The sequence below is a fragment of the Bombina bombina genome, chromosome 4, assembly GCF_027579735.1.
Source record: "Bombina bombina isolate aBomBom1 chromosome 4, aBomBom1.pri, whole genome shotgun sequence".
Lineage (NCBI taxonomy): Eukaryota > Metazoa > Chordata > Amphibia > Anura > Bombinatoridae > Bombina > Bombina bombina.
In genome coordinates this window covers 203,923,578-203,941,035 of record NC_069502.1, presented here as the reverse complement: position 1 = coordinate 203,941,035, position 17,458 = coordinate 203,923,578, and the positions used below count along the sequence as shown (strand labels likewise).

General features: G+C 34.8%; 1 protein-coding gene across 2 annotated transcripts in view; it reads right to left on the bottom strand.

Annotated features, from left to right (window-relative positions):
- The window catches only part of PPP2R3A (protein phosphatase 2 regulatory subunit B''alpha), a 703,244-nt gene that overhangs the window by 252,330 nt on the left and 433,456 nt on the right, over window positions 1-17,458 (bottom strand). For both annotated transcript variants that reach the window (XM_053709750.1, XM_053709751.1), the window contains exon 3: window positions 4,219-4,285. The gene's annotated coding sequence lies outside the window, so the exon portion shown is untranslated. The remainder of the gene's footprint in view (window positions 1-4,218; window positions 4,286-17,458) is intronic.

Sequence of the window (17,458 nt, the reverse complement as noted above, 5' to 3'; positions counted from 1 at the left end):
ATTCAAAATAGTCAACAGGGTCGCAAGAAGCGTGTGGAAAAACCAAGGCGCAAAATAACTGCCCATGAACTGAGAAAAGTCAAGCGTGCAGCTGCAAAGATGCCACTTGCCACCAGTTTGGCCATATTTCAGAGCTGCAACATCACTGGAGTGCCCAAAAGCACAAGGTGTGCAATACTCAGAAACATGGCCAAGGTAAGAAAGGCTGAAAGACGACCACCACTGAACAAGACACACAAGCTGAAACATCAAGACTGGGCCAAGAAATATCTCAAGACTGATTTTTCTAAGGTTTTATGGACTGATGAAATGAGAGTGAGTCTTGATGGGCCAGATGGATGGGCCCGTGGCTGGATTGGTAAAGGGCAGAGAGCTCCAGTCCGACTCAGACACCAGCAAGGTGGAGGTGGAGTACTGGTTTGGGCTGGTATCATCAAAGATGAGCTTGTGGGGCCTTTTTGGGTTGAGGATGGAGTCAGGCTCAACTCCCAGTCCTACTGCCAGTTTCTGGAAGACACCTTCTTCAAGCAGTGGTACAGGAAGAAGTCTGCATCCTTCAAGAAAAACATGATTTTCATGTAGGACAATGCTCCATCACACGCGTCCAAGTACTCCACAGCGTGGCTGGCAAGAAAGGGTATAAAAGAAGAAAATCTAATGACATGGCCTCCTTGTTCACCTGATCTGAACCCCATTGAGAACCTGTGGTCCATCATCAAATGTGAGATTTACAAGGAGGGAAAACAGTACACCTCTCTGAACAGTGTCTGGGAGGCTGTGGTTGCTGCTGCACGCAATGTTGATGGTGAACAGATCAAAACACTGACAGAATCCATGGATGGCAGGCTTTTGAGTGTCCTTGCAAAGAAAGGTGGCTATATTGGTCACTGATTTGTTTTTGTTTTGTTTTTGAATGTCAGAAATGTATATTTGTGAATGTTGAGATGTTATATTGGTTTCACTGGTAAAAATAAATAATTGAAATGGGTATATATTTGTTTTTTGTTAAGTTGCCTAATAATTATGCACAGTAATAGTCACCTGCACACACAGATATCCCCCTAAAATAGCTAAAACTAAAAACAAACTAAAAACTACTTCCAAAACTATTCAGCTATGATATTAATGAGTTTTTTGGGTTCATTGAGAACATGGTTGTTGTTCAATAATAAAATTAATCCTCAAAAATACAACTTGCCTAATAATTCTGCACTCCCTGTATAATTAATTGAGCATTATTTTACCTTTATTTACACAGTTTCTATATTGGGCTATAGGTGTGTGAGGTGCCCCCTACATGACATTTAACACAAACTGCTACCAACGTGGAAAAACAATAATTACAACCGCAACACTTACAAAAAAAGATTATATAAATTGTTATAATTGTAAAGTAATAGCATGTTTGTATTGCTAGTATTTTGCTGGAGAGGATGAAAGGTCTCTCTAGAGGACAGCCGTGTGAGTAATGTTGCATTCTAGATGAGTGATTCTGATTTTTTTCAGCATGAGGAACGCATAAGGACTCTTGTCCCTATGAATAATGTTGTCTCATGGTTGTGGCTCCCTATCTCAAAGCCAACAAGGTTGTCTAATTTTTATTTGATTTCTTTTTTCATTGTTTTCAAATTATCTTTGGTTCTTTTGTTAGAGTGAAGCATTTTATAGAGGGTTTACTTTTTTCAGCAAAGTTTAAGACATTTCTGCAATGCTGGTATCCTTCAAAGTAAAACGTGTTCTATGCGCCGAGAGAAGAATGGTTATAACATAGATGTGGCTCAGTTGATTAAAAATTCAGTGACACATCTCTCACGTATATGAAAAATTGCAGAGGTTTTTTTCCGTAAGATATTAGTTTAGCTAATGGATTTTATGAAATCCCGGACAATAATGAAGACAATAGTTGGCTCTTATGGTTAATAAAGCAATTCCTGTGCATGCCAGGATCTAAAACTGACTCATATGGCTTCTGTCAGTCTCGTGGTAAAAATAAAATTGTAAGATCGCTGGAATATTTTTATAAAACAGAATTTTAGACCACAATGATATTGTAACTACCTGACTGGAGTTATAAATATACAAAACAACTCAGAGCTTTCTGTATATTTTGGATTTTTCTAGTCACCAGATTTCTTGCATGTACTAAGCAGTTTAACTTGAACAAGACAAGAAATCCCAAAACCTCATTAAAAAGTGTCAGCTGGCAGACCTAAGGCGTGACAAAAATATCAGGAGGTCAAAGTATCTTCATAAAAAGGTTGTAACCCCAGCTTTACCCACCACAGTGGCCAGACAGCTGCAAAGCTTTGTCAGTTCATCCACAAAAGTTTAATATTCCTTAGAGGGTCACAATAAGGGCATTTTAAAATATATTAAAAAATTTTTGTTCCCGCACCGAGAACAAAAAACATTTATTATTTTCTAATTTTTATGCATGTGAGGTCTGTAGACTGCCCACCATTGTTAGAGTGTTCTGTCTCTTTAAGGTATATTTCTGGGCAAACTCTCCTTAAAGGGACATTCATAAACAGTAAATACATTGCAATATATCGTCAAAGTAAAGATTATTCTGAGAATAGTATATATATGCATTTTTAAAACATATATTAGGGGCTTAAATATTGAAGATTCAAGCACACAAGTTACTTTTTATAAAGTAATTGCCTCTGTCTTGTTGGAACCTAGGTTTCCTATTATCTATATCTTCTGATGAGGATAATTAGTGACATATATAAAACAGTAGTAGAAGAGAGTATGCAAACAAGGCTAACAGGGTAACTGTTTTATATCTGTACCTACTTGACTTCAGCAGAAAAGATAGATAATGGGAAGTCTTGGTTTCAAAATGGCTGTGCCCTTACTTGAGAGAATCTCAGTGGAACTTAGAAACCCAAAAATTTTCAGAATTAAATTACAGGGCAGAAGACAAAATAAATAACAAAAGTTTACTACTTATTATTAAACATTTTATATTTTAAAAATTGTTTAATGGCCCTTTAAAGAAAACAATGTGGTCTCCAACTTGATTATAATTTAAACGTATGCTCACATCAGTCCAGCACATTCACAAAAGTCACAGTCAAAGAAGTCAGAGACCACCACTCACATTTTGGATTGCCTGATGCTCTCTAGCAGCACCTAATAAATTTTGTTGTAAGGTTATAAGATAGCATGTTAATGTCTGTAGGTCCTGTGTAGGCCAGTGCTTAGGATATCCTATAGTTGAGGGGTCAGTGACACCGACAGTATAATAGACGTGTGTCTGCTCATTAAAGGGACTTTTTTTTTTAAAGCTTTGTACATTATTTATTTATACATTTACAGGGCTAACAAATCAACTGGTCCAATTAACGATTTCCATAATGGGATAGTGTTAGTTATAACGTTCATGAACAGTTCACTTTCTTGCACGTCCGTGATTTAGACCCCTATTTATATGCAAATCTGTGCAGTAAACCACCCCATTGGATGTGAATGTTTTCAAAAATATGGCATTTATTGAAAAGTGCAGCAATGACAATTAATTTATTACCCGCAAATACATAGACAGATGATCTTCCAGACTTTTTTTTTTACGTATGACATGAGAAATATCTGTGTGTGTGTCTGTGATCACACTAATTATTGTTGTGAATTGTAATTGGGAATATATTTTAAAAATGCTTGACGAATATGTTCAAAAATTAGGAGCCAGTAAGAATATTTAGGAGCCAGGCATATTTTTTAGGAGCCAGACAGTTGGATTTGTATATAGATATATGAAGAATAACCCAAAAGGTTAGGAGACAGGGGCAACATTCTAGGAGCCAGTGTCGAACCTTGATTTAAATTATGTGTGTGTGGGTGTGATTAACATAGAAGCTAAAATGAGTAAATAAGAAGTGTAAACAAGCATGACAAAGCAATGTGCAGCGACACATGGCATGTAGAGCCCTGTACAGTCTTACAATATTAAAACATACAAGAATCTGCTTCCTTATCTGTACTTGCTGATTTTAAAAGTCAGCTCATTTCCTAGTACTTTAAAGTAAAATAAAAAGCAGCAACTCCCTCCTCGTCTACTGAATCTCTTACATTTAGCACGGTGTACACTGTCAACACATCACAAAGTTATATTAAAATACAGTGATTGCTACCTGTAAGAAACAGTGTGGTCATCTGTTAACTGTCTCAGAAAGCGGAGTATACAGAATGTAATCATACAAGAAAGGTGCTTACCAGCAGGAATCAGGACGCTGCTCTGAATGGACACAGGAGGCTGATATACACACAGTAGTAAAATCCGCTATAAATAAAGGAAACATATTCACAATAAGGAAAAAAGTTCATTTTCTCATTCCCCGTCATATCCAGTCAATATTGTACTAATCCATTTTATATTAAAGCGTTTTGTTTTTGTTGTTTATGTCTTTGAAAAATTTCGAAAAGTTTCTGCTGCTGGTTTGAAAAAAACAACGCAGAAGATTTGACTCAAGCAGGCATTTTACCACCAGAGGCATATGACACTTCTTCTCATTTAATGCTTCCCCAAACAGTATAAGCACTTCCAAAGCTTTTTTTAAACACAAAACAGAGCAGCTGTAGCTAGTAAAGGGAGGGGGGAAATACAGGGAGAAAGAGGGAGAGAGGCACAGAGGCAGAAATTAAGCAAAGAAGAGGAAGAAAATAAAGTAATAGCGGGACAAAAAGCAAAAAATAGTTACAAATCTAAATCACATTATTTTAAATATATATATTTTTAATTTTGGATGCAAAATATAAGGTTATCACAGTAGTAAAAATAGTACTTTGGAACATATGTTTTTATTGAAATGTGGTGATTTTTACATTTTGTTTTTTTTTCACACAAAATTATTTATAAACGAAATAACATCTTTATGGCTACACAAACTATAATTACACTACAGATAGCATCATTTTGCAAGAAAATTGTAAACAAAAATTGCACAAGCTTTATACATGTAAATATATGGGTGCTATTTAAACTAAGGTAATTTTATAATTCATATAAGTATATTTGTATATAAGTATATATGTATATAAGTATATTTGTATAGAAGTATATTTGTATAGAAGTATATTTGTATAGAAGTATATAAGTATATTTGTATATATAAGTATATTTGTATATAAGTATATAAGTATATTTGTATATATAAGTATATTTGTATATATTTGTATATAAGTATATTTGTATATAAGTATTTTTGTATATAAGTATATTTGTATATAAGTATATTTGTATATAAGTATATTTGTATATAAGTATATTTGTATATAAGTATATATGTATATAAGTATATTTGTATAGAAGTATATTTGTATAGAAGTATATTTGTATAGAAGTATATTTGTATAGAAGTATATAAGTATATTTGTATATATAAGTATATTTGTATATAAGTATATTTGTATATAAGTATATAAGTATATAAGTATATTTGTATATATAAGTATATTTGTATATATTTGTATATAAGTATATTTGTATATAAGTATTTTTGTATATAAGTATATTTGTATATAAGTATATTTGATACTTAGAAGCCAATGAGAACACAGAGTAGCCGGCAATACAAATTCTTAGGAGTCAGGAAACTATTTTATAGATCTTCCAAAACCATAATAGCCAGACATGGAATTCTCGATACTGTGGCAAGTTAATTCTGTAACTATTAGAAAATGTTTGCATACTTTATTTTCCCTTCATTTGTGCAAGATGATTCTCTTACGTGTATCTCAAATTAATTCTTGTATTTAAAGTGTAATTATCACTTATTCAGCCTCTTGTTTATTTTCTCATCAAGAAGCAAACACTGTGAGTAGATCGTGCCTGACAAAAAGCACGAAAGGTTTTGTTTGGCAAAATTATCTGGATTAAAACCATCATATAGCCCACAGGGAGAAAGCAAGACTTAAAGGACCACTAAACACAGTAAATGAGCATAATCAACAAATGCATAATAAAAAGACAATGGGCACCTTTTAACAAAGGTCGGACAGACATGGTTCGCTACCGTGAATTAATTCCATTAAAAAAGTTGAACCATTTAACACAAGCAATCATATCCTTGAATTCTGTTTCTAGCCAGAAATGTATCTAATTCTAAACCATTTTTAAATGTATCTAAGATATCAGCATTTACTACCTCCTCAGGTAATGAGTTAAACAATTTTATTGCTCTTACAGTGAAAAAATCTTTACATTGCAGGAGATTAAGGGACCGATTTATCATATGTCGGGCAGACAACTCTGAATGCCGACAGCATACGCTGTTGGCATTTAGCATTGCACAAGCAGTTCTGGTGAACTGCTTTTGCAATGCCGCCCCCTGCAGATTCGCGGCCAATAGGCCGCTAGCAGGGGTGTCAATCAACCTGATCATATTCGATCAAGCTGATTGCTGTTTGCCGCCTCAGAGGCAGTGAACCACTTAAGAAGCAGCAGTCATAAGACCGCTGCTTCTTAACTGCTGTTTTCACATGGAAACAGCTGCATTGGGGCCGATTGACCGCTTGGTAAATCGCCCCCTATATCTCTTTTCCTCCAGCCTTAAATTGTGACCTCTTGTCACAAACAATTTTCTTGGAATAAACAGAGCTTCTGCCATCTCTGTATATGGGCCTTGAATATATTTATATAAAGTAATCATGTCACCTCTGCTAGAGAAAACAGACCAAGTTTGGCTAACCTTTTCTCATTGATTAAAATTCTTAATTTCCCTTATTAGCTTTGTGGCCCTTATCTGAACTTTTTTCTAAAGTCTGCAATGTCTTTTTTTGAGATCGGCCCCTAGAACTGCACTCCATACTGTGAGGTGAGGTCTTATATAGTGACAGAATTATGTTTTCCTCCCTTGCATCAATGCCTCATTGAATACATGCTAGTATCTTATTAGCCTTAGAAGTCGTTGCCCTGCATTGTGCACCCATCTTTAGCTTATCTATTAATAGTCCCAAATCCCTTTCCTCGTCTGTTTGGCTAAGTCTAGTCCCATTTAAATAATAGATTGTCTGTTTATTTTTACTTCCAAAATGTATAACCTTGCATTTTCCAGTATTAAATCTCATTTTCCATTTACTTGCCCATTCTTCTAATTTTTTGTAGATCAAAAGCAAGTTCATTCTACCCTGACCTAATGACCTTACACAACTTTGTATCATCTGCAAAAATACAGATGTAGCTATAATGAAGATGGCCCAATACTGATCCCTGGGGGACGCCATTTATTACCTTTGTCCAATCGGAGTATGATACGTTTATGACTACTCGTTGCTCCCTGTCTTTTATTCAGTTATTTATCCTTGAGTTAACATTTTCAGCTATTCCCAGTCCCTTAATTTTTACATTAATCTCTCATGTGGCATTGTATCAAAAGCCTTTGCAAAAGCCAAGTATATCACATCAACTGATTCTCCTTTATCTATATTATATTTATATATATTTTTACTTCCTGAATCGTGAAAGTAAAATTTTGACTTGACTTGTCCCTTTAAGTCTGCTGCTACTTCAGGAGAGCCTAAAACGCCTGTGCCCCGAAGCTGCATTCGCAGCTTGATAAAAAGGGGCCAATGCAAAAGCACTTAGTTTGAATTTCAAATGAGTGGTCGATTTGTTTTTTTCTTTTTCTGACAAATTTTAAAGTTAAAGGGACAGTAAAGTCATAATTAGACATTCATGACTCATATAGAGAATACAATTTAAAAAAAACTTTCCAATTTACTTCTATTATTTAATTTGCTTCCTTCCCTTGTTATTGTTTGCTGAAAGGTTTATCTAGGTAAGCTCAGGAGCACCAAATAACCTAGGTTACAGCTGCTGATTGGTGGCTGCATATATATATACCGATTGTCATTGGCTCACCAATGTGTTCAGTTAGAAACCAGTAGTGCATTGCTGCTCCTTCAACAAATGATACCAAGAGAATGAAACAAATTTAAAAATAGAAGTAAACTGGAAAGTTGTTTAAAATTGTATGTTCTACCTAAATCATGAAAGAAAAATGTTGGGTTTTATGTCCCTTTAATTAAATTTCCTTCCCACTGCATCATGTGACAGCCATCAGCCATTCACAAAATGCATATAGATTTGAGACTTATTGCACATGCTCAGTTGAAGCTGATGCTTTAGAAAGTGTGCATATAAAAAGATATGAATTGGAAAGTTGTTTAAAATTGTGCCCTCTATCTGAATCATAAAAGATAAATTTTGACTTTAGTTTTCCTTTATGAGTAAAAAGGCAAAAAAGTTGTGTGAAATAATAAGGACATGAAATTAGTATAAATTAGATAAACGTAGGAAGGAGTCTAGAGTTCCCTTGGGGACATGTACTCATAATGTGTAATGCAGATGTGTATACAGACTTCTCACATAGCCAGCTGCCACTGAATAATGCTGCACAGTGTACTTTAGCTCAGTTAGAAATTACGACCACAGATTTCTTTTAATATATACGTATGACTAGTAGTAACAAGACTTGGAGAAGTGCTGGGCAACATATTGTATTTTAACCCACAAAACACCTACAATCCCTCTCTATTCACCCATTGCCTCAACAAACACTAAGGTATCCATACAGTTGCCAGGTGTCCCATATTCAGCCAGACAGTTCAGTATTTTAGCAGGCTGTTCAGTAAAATGTTCACAAAAATACTGTACACTTAAATATTTCTTTTTTTCAAGTACCTGTGTGTTAGCTAAATGTAAAATGCATCATATGGCTCCTTGAATTTCACTTATGTACATATGTATGGAGCAGAAGGAAGTGATGGGCAGTCAATGGGGTCAAAACATTTCTGTTTATGTGTATTACTGGCAATTAAAGAGATTAATGTTATTCAAAGCAAAGAGCTTGTGAGGGAGTAAGGCATGAACCCACCCACCACTCTATCCAGACATTGTTCCAGTATTTTTGAGGAGGACACCTAGCCTGTTCCTGGCACCCTGTAAATTACCACAAGCCGTTTGTGTTTTTTTAATCTTATGTGTAGTTGTGTAGATGTCTCTAGTGTTTCTTGTGTTTAAGAGGCAGAAGGCTGGAACCTATGGAATTTGCTATGGGAGGTGAGCCTGTTGCCATGCAGCACAGGACAGTGGGCATCATAAGCACACCCAGGAGCTGGGCAAGTTTACCTTCAGCTTTACGGTTAACTTGTGGCAACATATAGAGAGTAAGACTCATCCTTAGGAGGAAGAGAAGAGCAGGCACTGCATATGTCCCTTTTCTGTTAAAGGGACAGTCAACACCAGAATTTTTATTGTTTTAAAAGATAGATAATCCCTTTATTACCCATTCCCCGTTCTGCATAACCAACACTGTTATAATAATATACTTTTTACCTCTGTGATTACCTTGTATCTAAGCCGATGCAGACAACCTCCTGATCACATGACTTTTTATTTATTATCTATTGACTTTTATTTTAGCCAATTAGTGCAGTTTCTGCCACAATCCATGGGCGTGATCACAATGTTATCTATATGTTTTACATGAACTAGCTCTCCCCTGTTGTGAAAAGCAAATAAAAAAAGCATGTAATAAGAGGCGGCCTTCAAGGGCTTAGAAATTGTCATATGAGCCTTCCTAGGTTTAGCTTTCAACTAAGAATACCAAGAGAACAAAGCAAAATTGGTGATAAAAGTAAATAGGAAAGTTGTTTAAAATTACATGCTCTATTTGAAACATGAAAGTTTTTTTGGACTTGACTGTCCCTTTAACAGCAGCCAAGGCATTAAAGGGATGTTAAACAGTCTGTTTCATTGTAGTAACAAAAAGAGCAATAAGCAGTGGCTTATATTGAAAGGGGCAGTCTAGTCAAAATTAAACTTTTATGATTCAGATAGGGCATGTGATTTTAAACAACTTTCCAATTTATTTTTATCATCAAGTTTGCTTTGTTCTTTTGGTATTCTTTGTTGAAAGCTAAACCTAGGTAGGCTCATGTGCTAATTTCTAAGCCTCTGAAGTCCGCCTCTTATCTCATTTAATTTTGACAGTTTTTTTTTTTACAGATAAACAATGATATTGTGTGCCATTTAGATAACATTGTGCTCACTCCTGTGGAGTTACCTAGGAGTCAATGCTGATTGGCTAAAATGCAAGTCTGTCAAAAGAACTGAAAAAAGGGGGCTGGCTGCAGAGGCTTAAATACAAGGCAATCAGAGGTAAAAAGTCTATTAATACGTGTTCGTTATGCAAAACTGGTGAATGGGTAATAAAGGGATTATCTATTTTTTTTAAACAATATAAATCATGGAGTAGACTGTCCCTTTAATAAAAATCATTGCAATATGTATTCATACATTTAAAAGGATTTTACATTTTAATCATTTTTTTAATTTCATTTCTGCAGTGTCTCTTACTTCCTGTCCCAGCCCCTCAAAGAGGAGGAGGTCTCAACAGAAAGGCAAAGTTATTGAGTTTCATTTGAAGCGTTGCTAGGAGACACCATAAAATAGCCCCAGTCAGTTTATTTCCCATGATCAATATAGGGCTTCTGCTGCAAAAATTACTTGACCTACAACTTAAGTTTTGCAATGTCTGCTTCCTTGTTTAGCTGTGGGCAGGTGCTAGACTGAGAATTTCTAAGCACTAATTTTGCAAGGAAACAAATAAGTGGTTTGCTTTTTTAGCACAGTCTGTTTCTTTTTATGTTTACTTTAATCTAAAGTAATTTAATAATAATTGTTGTTACTAATGAAGTACTGTTTCATACCCTTTTAACTGTGCTCTGCGTAAAAACAATTATGCATTTCTGGCTCCTATTTTTTCTGTGTTGGTTTCTAGAAATTAAATAATAACAATCATCTACTTAATTAACTTTGTGCCACACACATAATGGGTTTAACCTCGAAACACAAATATCTATAAAGCTCTAAAAAGAACATAATGATTTCCAGACCTGTCCTAAGGGACCCTATATTAAAAATATTGCTCCGATCATACTTTTAAAAAAATGGTACTTGTACATAACTTAAAGGCAGGTTATAGTCTTTCTATACCTGCATCAGAAATGAATTGCTGCATTGCAAAAGATCTGCATACATTGTATACATATTAAATTCATTTAAAGGGACAGTCAAGTCCAAAAAAACTTTCATGATTCAAATAGGGCATGTCATTTTAAACAACTTTCCAATTTACTTTTATCACCAATTTTGCTTTGTTCTCTTGGCATTCTTAGTTGAAAGCTAAACCTAGGAGGTTCATATGCTAATGTAGACCTTGACTGTTTCATATAGATATAATTGAGCTCATGCACATGAATATACCGAGGAGTAAGCACTGATTGGCTAAATGCAAGTCTGTCAAAAGTACTGAAAAAAAGGGGGCAGTCTGCAGAGGCTTAGGTACAAGGTAATTACAGAGGTAAAACGTGTATTATTATAACTGTGTTGGTTATGCAAAACTGGGGAACGGGTAATAAAGGGATTATCTATCTTTTAACACAACAAAAATTCTGGTGTTGACTGTCCCTTTAAATCTGTTATTTTTCTAGTGTTATATTGTAAGCCATGGACACAACTCTTGAAAAGCCTATTTAGCGTTGTTTCTGTTCTCGCCTCTGCTAATAAGGTACACATATAAATGAGATTATGCCTACATCAAACAAACACTGTGCAACATGCACAGGGGCAAGGATTCTTAATTCCACTGAGTGCACTTCAGCCTTTCTGGAGGAAAGGGGGAGTGGAAAACATTTTTCATATTTAAAGTATAGCAAAAGCAGGTAAAATAATGAAAATACTTTTAAAGGGACAGTCAAGTCCAAAAAAAACTTTCATGATTCAAATAGGGCATGTAATTTTAAACAACTTTCCAATTTACTTTTATCACCAATTGTGCTTTCTTCTCTTGGTATTCTTAGTTGAAAGCTAAACCTAGGAGGTTTATATGCCAATTTCTTAGACCTTGAAGGCCGCCTCTAATCTAAATGCATTTTGACAGTTTTTCACCACTAGAGAGCATTAGTTAATGTGTTTTATATAGATAACATTAAGCTCATGCACGTGAATTTACCAAGGAGTTAGCACTGCTAAAATGCAAGTCTGTCAAAAGAACTGAAATAAGGGGCGGCAGTCTGCTGAGGCTTAGATACAAGGTAATTACAGAGGTAAAACGTGTATTATAACTGTGTTGGTTATGCAAAACTGGGTAATTAAGGGATTATCTATTTTTTAAAACAACAACAATTCTGGTGTTGACAGTCCCTTTAACTATGCATGATGAAAACATTTCATGGGCGAATTACATTTTAAATTTAATGTTTCTTTAAATAGAATAATCTAAATGGAAACATGATCGCAAATCATTTAAAAATATTAATTATACAATTATACAAAATTATATGAGACCATTGTATATAGGTAAATTCATGGCAAATTCTAACGTGAGTGGAATGGAGACCATTTTATATAGGTAAATTCATGGCAAATTCTAACGTGAGTGGAATGGAAACCATTATATATAGGTAAATTAATGGCAAATTCTAACGTGAGTGGAATGGAAACCATTGTATATAGGTAAATTCATGGCAAATTCTAACGTGAGTGGAATGGAAACCACTGTATATAGGTAAATTCATGGCAAATTCTAATGTGAGTGGAATGGAGACCATTGTATATAGGTAAATTCATGGCAAATTCTAACGTGAGTGGAATGGAAACCACTGTATATAGGTAAATTCATGGCAAATTTTAACGTGAGTGGAATGGAGACCATTGAATAGGTAAATTCATGGCAAATTCTAACGTGAGTGGAATGGAAACCATTGTATATAGGTAAATTCATGGCAAATTCTAACGTGAGTGGAATGGAGACCATTGTATATAGGTAAATTCATGGCAAATTCTAACGTGAGTGGAATGGAGACCATTGTATGTAGGTAAATTCATGGCAAATTCTAACGTGAGTGGAATGGAGACCATTGTATATAGGTAAATTCATGGCAAATTCTAACGTGAGTGGAATGGAAACCATTGTATATAAGGGGCAGCAGTCTGCTGAGGCTTAGATACAAGGTAATTACAGAGGTAAAACGTGTATTATAACTGTGTTGGTTATGCAAAACTAGGTAATTAAGGGATTATCTATTTTTTAAAACAACAACAATTCTGGTGTTGACAGTCCCTTTAACTATGCATGATGAAAACATTTCATGGGCGAATTACATTTTAAATTTAATGTTTCTTTAAATAGAATAATCTAAATGGAAACATGATCGCAAATAATTTAAAAATATTAATTATACAATTATACAAAATTATATGAGACCACTGTATATAGGTAAATTCATGGCAAATTCTAACGTGAGTGGAATGGAGACCATTTTATATAGGTAAATTCATGGCAAATTCTAACGTGAGTGGAATGGAAACCATTGTATATAGGTAAATTCATGGCAAATTCTAACGTGAGTGGAATGGAAACCATTGTATATAGGTAAATTCATGGCAAATTCTAACGTGAGTGGAATGGAAACCACTGTATATAGGTAAATTCATGGCAAATTCTAACGTGAGTGGAATGGAAACCATTGTATATAGGTAAATTCATGGCAAATTCTAACGTGAGTGGAATGGAAACCATTATATATAGGTAAATTTATGGCAAATTCTAACGTGAGTGGAATGGAGACCATTGTATATAGGCAAATTCATGGCAAATTCTAACGTGAGTGGTATGGAAACCATTGTATATAGTTAAATTCATGGAGTATGGATGCAGTTTTCCATAATAAATTCATTAAGAGAGGTCTCCAGCTTTGCCAGATCACATGTTCTTCTATTCATCTGATTCACTAACGCTCATTATCTTTAGTAAATCACTTACATAGAATAACATAGGGAATAAACAAACATGAAAGGCTGACAAAGGTGGATGAAGCTAGATAAGCTATAGACCTCTTATGGAATTTTTGCACATATTTACTCATAACATGGGTCACTGGTTTTAGATCCTAAATCACAATGTTCCATTGTAAATTGCCAGTGCTACCATAAAGGCCCTAAAGAGGTCAATAGATTAAACTGCACAAAATTAACCAATGAGGGCCCCAAGCAGCTGTCCTTGTGTGTCCTGCTTGAGATTTACACTTTGGTTAAGCCCTCATTTTTCATTTAATTATATGACAAAGAGTTTTATTGCCACCACAATCCTTGTATGTTCAGATTTACTGCTTCCTGCAGCCAACATACTATGCTAGTCATGCCATGCTGGGGAGGGAAAATATGAAGGATTGTATTCATTTATACAAGTAGATGCTTAAAGGGACACTAAACCCAATTTTTCTTTCATGATTCAGATAGAGCAGGCAATTTTATGCAACTTTCTAATTTACTCCTATTATCAAATTTTCTTCAGTCTCTTGGTATCTTTATTTAAAAAGCAGAAATGTAATGCTAATGAGACGTCCCATTTTTGGCTCAGAACCTGGGTAGGGCTTGCTGATTGGTGGCTAAATGTAACCATATATATTGTCACACGATAACTGGCCTTTCAAACAATAATAGTAATATTTTCTGTCATGATACAATCATGTGAAGTAGTTGATACCTGGATAGGCTACCTAGCAGAAGTGGTATTGTGCTCTAAGCCTGGAAAGGGTTAGTGTGAACTGCTTGTTCTTTGTGTGATATCTGTGTTCAGGAATACTGTAAGCTACCCCCCTCCTCTTGGAAACTGATACTGTGAGCCATGGCTAGCTGTGTATTGGCTAACCTCGTCGTAAATTATGACAAGGGTGTTGTCCTTGACAAGACAAAGAAGGGTAGTTTTAAAACTGAATGTAACTGGAACTTTTAGTTAGAACTCCCTGTGACTCAAACAGCTAACATTATGGATGGAAGTTCTCCCATATACAGACCACTGGAACTTTGGTAATAAGTGTATGGTATTGTGTTTATGTATATTCTGTCCCAAGTTATTTTTAAAAGAACTGTAACTTTGTACCTGTATGTTATTTTGAATGTCTTAATAATTTTGCACTGTGTAACCTGTATTGATATTTTTGTTATTAAACACAAAGAAAATCTCATTCTGTCTTTGGGCTCTAATATTGGAATTCACACTCCTGTTGAGACAATGTTAAAGGCATGTTACCTAATTGTTAAATTGTTTGAGTTTTTGGGGGTTCCAAAATGCCCCATTAATTTAGAAGTTTTGGTGGTGGCAGAAATTCTTAATTAGAGCAGTGTGGACAGGAATTGAGGGTTAATGTGGTGTCCCTTTGAAGGTCCTTTTGTAGAGTCACAAGGTTAAGGAAAACAGAGCTGTGTGCTATTAACCCCTTCATGTCCACATTCCTCTATTGTGACGTTGAAAAGGTTTGATTTGTCACAAAACTTCTAAATTAAAGGGGCGTTTTGGAACCCCCCAAAACTCACACAATTTAACAATTAGGTAATGTGCCTTTAACCTTGTCTAGACAGGAGTGTGAATTCCAATATTAGAGCCCAAAGACAGAATGAGATTTTCTATGTGTTTAATAACAAAAATATCAATACAGGTTTCACAGTACAAAATAAAAAATAAAGACATTCAAAATAACATACAGGTACAAACTTACAGTTCTTTTAAAAATAACTTGGGACAGAATATACATAAACACAATACCATACACTTATTACCGAAGTTCCAGTGGTCTGTATATGGGAGAACTTCCATCCATGATGTTAGCTGTTTGAGTCCACAATACCACTTCTGCTGGGTAGCCAATCCAGGTATCAACTACTCCACATGATTGTATAATGACATTTCCCATTGAGAGAAAACAAAAGCAATATTCCAATTTATTTAGAAAACACTCTTCCAATATTCATGTAAGCAGTATTGCACAAAATATGAAATTGTTAGTCACTTATAAATTATTAGGGTAGGCTAAGTGAAAAAATGCATTCAAATACACTAGGCAGTTATCATCATCAATATAAATTATCCAAACTTTGTGGGCGGAGGAGTGTGCATGTGCCTTGAGCACTATTTGACAACAGTGTTTGTAACAATGTTATTCATAAAGTAAGCAAAACACATGCATCTACCTCAGTGGGTTCATATGGAAAGGAGCAGTTTCAACAAAAGAAACAAAAAGAAACTGATAACTTTAATAAAAGTATTAAAAAATTGTATACGCTATCTAGATCACTAAAGTTTAATTTTGACTTCCATGCCCATAGGAGCATTAAACACTAAATACATGTCATGTCCAACTCAATAATTGTGTGTGTCACCATTTTGGAACATATGTTACAAGGTAGGTATATGAAGGAGAGTTACTGTACACCAGCACTGTAATGCAGTGAAAGCCAGACTTCAGCATGGCAGCACCAATGACTAGAGTGGGGCAATACTTTAGTTCTAAAATGTCTTTAGTGTTTAATGTCCCTTTTAAGGGATACTAAATCAAAATTTTCAGATAGAGCATGCAATTTTCAGAAACTTTCTGATTTACTCCTATTATCAATTTTTCTTCGTTCTCTTGTATCTTTATTTTAAAAAGCACCTGGATAGCGCTTGCGGATTGGTGTCTAAATGTAGCCACCAATCAGCAAGTGCTACCCAGGTTCTGAACAAAAAATGGGCCAGGTCCTATGCTTACATTCTTGCTTTTTCAAATAAAGATACCAAGAGAATGAAGAAAAATTGTTAAAGGATTGCTTTCTGTTATAATTTTTAAGCTAAACAACTAACATATTAAAGTTAATAAACATTAATTAAAACCTACTGACCAATATTTTCTCCAAAATGAAGTTTCATAACGTTCTAAAAGTTATATCTTTTATTCGCAGATGATGTCACGTTATCCTGCCCACTATTTTCAGCACTGCATGTTCAAAATACTTAAACCAATAACTTTGTGTTTAAAGCGCCATTTTGAAACCTAGGTATTGTAAACGGATTGGTACAGAGCAAAGGATACCCACGGAGTGGGTTTGGAAAACAATTAAATTTGCAGACAAGATTTCTGATATACGGTAGAGATATGTTAATGAAATGCTATTGATAAAAAGCGTATTTGGGGTAGTTAGTAACAGGCATAGAAAATATTTACTTACAGTGGCCCTTTAATAGGAGAAAATTAGAAAGTGGCTTAAAATTGCATGCTCGAATAATAAAAGAAAATATTGTGTTTCATATCCCTTTAATGATACATTATAGTGTAAAAAAGATAATTTATGTAAGAACTTACCAGATAAATTCATTTCTTTCATATTGGCAAGAGTCCATGAGTTAGTAATGTATGGGATATACAATCCTAGCAGGAGAGGCAAAGTTTCCCAAACCTCAAAATGACTATAAATACACCCCTCACCACACCCACAAGTTTTAACGAATAGCCAAGTAGTGGGGTGAAAGAAAAAGGAGTAAAAAAGCATACAAAAAAGGAGGAACTGGAAAAATAATTGTGCTTTTATATAAAAAATCATAACCACCAGAAAAAGGGTGGGTCTCATGGACTC